This window comes from Meles meles, chromosome X (genome assembly GCF_922984935.1).
Source record: "Meles meles chromosome X, mMelMel3.1 paternal haplotype, whole genome shotgun sequence".
Lineage (NCBI taxonomy): Eukaryota > Metazoa > Chordata > Mammalia > Carnivora > Mustelidae > Meles > Meles meles.
Genome location: NC_060087.1, coordinates 77,300,372 through 77,307,046, shown reverse-complemented (window position 1 = coordinate 77,307,046; position 6,675 = coordinate 77,300,372). Strand labels below are relative to the sequence as shown.

The 6,675-nt window shown below is 36.3% G+C and overlaps 1 pseudogene; it reads right to left on the bottom strand.

The window, feature by feature from the left end:
* Window positions 1-6,209: 6,209 nt before the first annotated feature.
* Window positions 6,210-6,308, bottom strand: LOC123935682 (annotated as a pseudogene).
* Between the last annotated feature and the right edge of the window lie 367 nt (window positions 6,309-6,675).

Genomic DNA, 6,675 nt, shown 5'->3' with positions numbered 1-6,675 from the left:
TGTAGTGTCATTTGCAAATATCTTCTCCCATTCTGTGGGTTGCTTCTTTGTTTTGTTGACAGTTTCTTTTGCTGTGCAGAAGCTTTTGATCTTGATGAAGTCCCAAAACTTCATTTTCACTTTTGTTTCCTTTGCCTTTTGAGATATGTCTTGAAAGAAGTTGCTGTGGCCAATGTTGAAGAAGTTACTGCCTATGTTCTCAAGGATTTTGTTAGATTCCTGCCTCACATTGAGATCTTTTATCCATTTCGAGTTTATCTTTGTGTATGGTGTAAGAGAATGGTCAAGTTTCATTCTTCTATACATAGCTGTCCAATTTTCCCAGCACCATTTATTGACAAGACTGTCTTTTTTCCACTGTATATTTTGCCTGCTCTGTCAAACATTATTTGACCATAGAGTTGTGGGTCCATATCTGGACTCTCTACTCTGTTCCACTGGTCTATGTATCTGTTTTTGTGAGAGGACCATGTTGTCTTGGTGATATAACACCAACGAAATAGAAACAATCATCAGAAATTATTATCAACACTTATATGCCAATAAGTTAAGCAACCTAGAAGAAATGGAGGCATTTCTGGAAATGTATAAACTTCCAATACTAAAACAGGAAGAAATTGACACCTGAATAGACCAATATCTACTAATGAGATTGAAGCAGTGATCAAAAACTTCCTAAAAACCAATAGCCCAGGACCTGATAGATTCCTTGGGGAATTATATCAAACATTCAAAGAGGAAATAATGCCTATTCTCCTGAAGCTGTTTCAAAAAAACATAAACAGAAGGAAAACTTTCAGACTCTTTCTATGAAGCCAGCATTACCCTGATCACCAAACCGGCAAAGACCCCATCAAAAAAGAATTTCAGACCAGCATCCCTGATTAACATAGATGCCAAGATTCTCAACAAGATCCTACCTAATAGGATCCATCAGTGCATTAAAAAGATTATACACCATGACCAGGTGGGATTTATCCATGGGATGCAGGCATGGTTCAATGTTCACAAATCAATCAATGTCATAGAACAAATTAATAAAATAAGAGAGAAGAACAGCATGATCCTCTCAATTGATGCAGAAAAAACATTTGACAAAATACACCATCCATTCCTGATTAAAACTCTTCAAAGTATAAGAATATAGGGAACCTTCCTCAACTTCATAAAATCTATCTATGAAAAATGCACAGCAAATATCATTCTCAATGGGGAAAAGCTGACAGACATTCCTTTGAGATCAGGAACATGACAAGGATGCCAACTCTCTCCACTATTGTTTAACATAGTACTGGAAGTCCTAGCAAGGGCAATCAGACAACAAAGAGAATTAAAAGGTATTCAAGTTGGCAATGAAGAAGTCAAACTCTCTCTCTTCACAGATGACATTATACTTTATATGGAAAACCCAAAATACTCCACCCCCAAACTACTAGAACTCATACAGCAATTCAGTAATGTGGCAGGATACAAAATCAATGTACAGAAATCAGTTGCTTTCTTATACACTAACAATGAAGATATAGAAAGGGAAATTAGAGAATTGATTCCATTTACTATAGCACCAAGAACGATAAGACACCTGGGGATAAACCTAACCAAAGAGGTAAAGGATCTATTCTCTAGGAACTACAGAACATTCATGAAAGAAATTGAAGAAGACACAAAAAGATAGAAAAGAATTCCACGCTCATGGATCAGAACAATAAACATTGTTAAAATGTCTATACTGCCTAGATCAATCTATACTTTCAATACCATCCTGATCAAAATTCCACCAGCATTTTTCAAAGTGCTGGAACAAACAATCATAAAATTTGTATGGAACCAGAAAAGACCCTGCATTGCTAAGGAAATGCTGAAAAAGAGAAACAAAAATGGGGGCATCACATTGCTGGATTTCAAGCTTTACTACAAAGCCATTTGTATTTTGGATTATGCAAATCTCATGCTCTCAGATATAGATACAGTTGATCCTTGAACAATCCTAGGGATGGGATGCTGACCCCCTATACAATAAAAAATCTGCATATAACTTTTGACACCCCCAAAACTCAACGAATACTTGCTTACTGTTGGCTGGAAGCCTTACCAATAACATAGTCAATTAACACATATTTTGCATGTTATATATTATATACTGCATTTTTCTCATAAAATAAGCTAGAGAAAAGAAAATGTTATGAAGAAAATTCTAAGGCAGTAACTATACAGTTACAGTACTTTCTATATTTATTGAAAACAAATGTGCATATAAGTTGACCTACACAATTAAAACCCCTGTTGTTCAAGGGTCAAATGTATTTTCTGCTCAACATTATTAGTAATCATATAACAACACCTACATTTTCAAACTTCAACGACAGTGAAATATAAGAAGATATTTTTGCAAGATAAACATTTCTGCATTTTTACTTAGAATGTTTTTGTAACAACTGAGTCTTGTTAGAGAATATATGAGCTTATGAACTTTATGTTTGAAAAAAAGTGAAAGCCAAGTGAGTTGGGGCAGCCAGAAGCCCAGGAGTGGGTCTGAGATTATTTAAACTCTCCGAAAGCAAGAGACAAGTAGTGGAAGAGGGACAAGAAGTTCAATGCACACCTTTTGACAGTATCTATAAATAATTGTATACATTCTCTTTCTGTTGTTATTATTTAAAGCTGGCTAGTAGACTGGAGCTATAAAAACAGCTGACAAGGACAACCTTTTTTTTTCCCCACTTCTAAAAACTTACTGAACATTTTTAATGCCAAGATCCAGGATCCCTGTGGGTTTATACAAGTAATGATTATAGAAGAAACACACACACAAACACACACAACCTTAGTCTCCAGCGTTTTTCATCTAATTTGATCTAGAATATTGTGCTATGAGTTTGCATATAATTTATTATTTAGCAGATGGAAAAATTGGTCAGAGACATTATTCCCCATGCAGGATTTAGCCTCAAGTCTCAATTTAGCTATGTTAAAGTAAGGCAGTTTAAACTTGGCCTTCAAATACAGAGTTTTAGGCATGGATAGGACCAGAGAAACAATCAATCCTGGCCTTTTCTTTTTACATTTTCATTCATCCTTTGGAGAAATTATTGAATACCTACTACATATTAGGCTCATTAATAAAAGTTAGGGGATACACTGGTGAATATGATAGTCTTTGTCCTCAAAAATCTTATAATCCAGGGAAATACCTTCAAACTTTAATTAGTATACAGATCAGCTTGGAAATCCTATTAAAATGTAGACTTTAATCCATGATTCAGTAGGTCTAGGTTGGGGCTTGAGATTCTGCATTTCTAACAAGTTCCTATGCAATGCTCATGCTGCTGGTCCACAGACCACACTTTGAGACACAAGGTTTAAATGTGGCTATATGAGAAGCAGGTCTAAAGAGGCCAAGTAACTGGTCCAGTATAATAGACAAAAACTAAAGATAGAGCCCAGAACACTGACTCTTAGCCCAGTGCTTCTTCTATTCCTTCACAATACTCTGAAGATCAGAGTTTATTCATTATTTGGCTTAGGCATCACCCACACATTGCTTATAACTGTTGGACTTAAATGTTGGTAATTTAATGGTAAGTGTTGCAAATTTTTGTTTGCATTAGAAGGTGTATTTAAAAGAGTATGCTTGGTCTTGTTGTTGGTGTACAGAAATGCAACTGATTTCTGTGCATTGATTTTATATCCTGACACTTTACTGAATTCCTGTACAAGTTCTAGCAGTTTTGGAGTCATCCGAAGGGGCACGTGTACCCGAATGTTTATAGCAGCAATGTCTACAATAGCCAGACTATGGAAAGAACCTAGATGTCCATCAACAGATGAATGGATCAAGAAGATGTGGTATATATACACAATGGAATACTATGCAGCCATCAAAAGAAATGAAATCTTGACATTTGCGACGACGTGGATGGAACTAGAGCGTATCATGCTTAGTGAAGTCAATCAGAGAAAGACAACTATCATATGATCTCCCTGATATGAGGACATGGAGAAACAACATGGGGGGGTAGAGGGATAGGAGAAGAATAAATGAAACAAGATGGGATTGGGAGGGAGACAAACCATAAATGACTCTTAATCTCACAAAACAAACTGGGGGTTGCTGGGGGGAGGTGGGATTGGGAGAGGGGGAGCGGGCTATGGACATTGGGGAGGGGAGGCGAACCATAAGAGACTATGGATTCTGAAAAACAACCTGAGGGTTTTGAAGGGTCAGGGGTGGGAGGTTGGGGGAACAGGTGGTGGGTGATGGGGAGGGCACGTTTTGCATGGAGCACTGGGTGTTGTGCAAAAAGAATGAATACTGTTACGCTGAAAAAATAAATAAAATAGAAAAAAAAAGAGTATGCTTGTAAGGGTGGCCCTTCCACACAAATTGTAGAGCTGAGGGAAAAGATACTCAAATCCAAGAAACATGCACAGAGTGACAAAACACAGTCCATTACTGCATGTACTCATTTGTACAAGAAACATTTATTCATAGTCTGCTGTATACATAGACAACAATCTTTATTCAATATATATCCATAATACATTGTACAATGCTAAGAGTACAAAGAAATACCCGGTAAGTCTTTTGGTTGAATGACAAAACTGAAGCAGATACTATGGAAGATCCACTGCAGTGTTTGAGCCCTCTCCTGAAGGAATTTAGATCTTCTTGCAAGAAGAAGCCTTATTTTTCACATCATTCCTGGATAATAATTCCTACATATGATAAAATTATGCTCTTGTGATATAATATAAACTGTTAATATGTGCTGGAGTAATTCAAAGTTGTGGAAAGTTAAGTATAGACTGGGATTCATCAGATGTCTTGATAAAGTACATTAAAATTCATCTGAAGTATAAAGAGATTGGGGTGTTTGTGCTTTCTTTGGGAAGGCACCATGAGAATATTTAAACTAGTGGGACTTTGTGCAAAAGTGCATAGAAAGTTTATGAGAAGTTTACTATTACTATGAGAAGTTTAGTTGATGGTAGTAGATTGAACTGTTATGGTGTAATTTGGAGCATGGAGGTGCTAATGTTAGGGAAAACTGTGTATAAATACAGGATAAATATCGTTTTTTTTTTTAAAGATTTTACTTATTTATTTATTTGACAGGGAGAGAGAGGGAGAAAGAGCAAACACAAGCAGGGGGAGTGGCGGAAGGAGAGGGAGAAGCAGGATCCCCACTGAGCTTGATCCCAATGTGGGGCTTGATCCCAGGGCCCTGGGGTCATAACTTGAGCCAAGGGCAGACACCAAACTGACTGAGCCATCCAAGAGCCCCCAGGATAAACATCCTTAAGGAATACTCTCCCTGGGGTGTGGTGCATAAACAATGAATCTTGGAACACTGAAAAAATAAAATAAAGTTTAAAAAAAAGAGGGTTGTTCTCTAAAAACACACAATAGAAATGTATATCACAAGTGTTTTTACTTTGTTCTGACTTCCTCTTGGATAAATATCCTGATGTTAACACATTATCATCACCCTATTAAGATTTATCTTTCAACTCATTTATTTAGTTAGACGTCCAGATTTCTCTAACAGTAAAATGTAGAAAGTAGCATGAACTATATTAGAACCTAAAAAAAAGTTTGTATCTTTTATTGAGTTCAGAGAGTGTGGCTTTAAATAAGCTCTCTAATATCCAGTTATCCAGATTTTTGGTAAAAAAAGAAACAATCTTTAAAATGCATAGCAGTTACCAACACTGTCTTGTAATACATTAGGAGACAGTGACAGCTATCTGGTATAATCTTAGATTTATAACTTCTCATAGAATAAATGCATTTAACATTCTATACATTATTTCTACAGTGTGTCTAAAGTTACTACTAAACACTTAATGATGGAAGTATAATCAACATAGATTTACATTTTACTCTAAAGTTTTTTAACATAAATCTTTGTATATTTCCATTTAACATGAGTGACTTAGAAGATTATAAGAAAGAGGAATGAGAGAGGATAAATGACTTGGCTAGGATAAATTGAAACAAAAATAACCTATCAATAATAGTTGATGTCTTCTTAAATTCCTGAATATGCTTTCTGAATTTATCACGAACTTGACTCAACTGCTTGTCAATCTTTAAGAGTACTAATTACTTGGGCTTTCCTGTGCTGCCTTTTTTGACTTTTCACTCATATATTCTATTTCTTCATTCTTTCTTTCTTTCTTTCTTTCTTTCTTTCTTTCTTTCTCTCAGAAATGCTTCACAAATTTGGTGTCATCCTTGTGCAGGAACCATGCTAATATTCTCTGTATCATTCTAATTTTAGTATATACACCACCAAAGCAAGCACTCATATATTCTGTTTTCTTTTGCAAATGCATTTTTGAAACTTTCTGATCAAACTCCTAATTTATTAATGTAAGGACCTATTTAGCCAGAGGCTTCCATCCAGGTTAAACAATAACCTTGTTGTTTAACCCTTAAACTGTCCTTGCCCCACTTCCCCCAAGGGACTTACTCAAAAACAAGTCCCAGGAGTCAAGATGGCGGGGAAGTAGGAGGAGGCACCATTTCAACCTGTACCCTAAAGTGAGCTGATTACCTACCAAAGAACTCCGACCACCCATGAAATCAGCCTGAGATCAGAATTATACAAGTCTGGATCTCTACAGGAGCAGAAGACGCCAGTGGCAGGTAAAGCAGACTGGGAACATCCA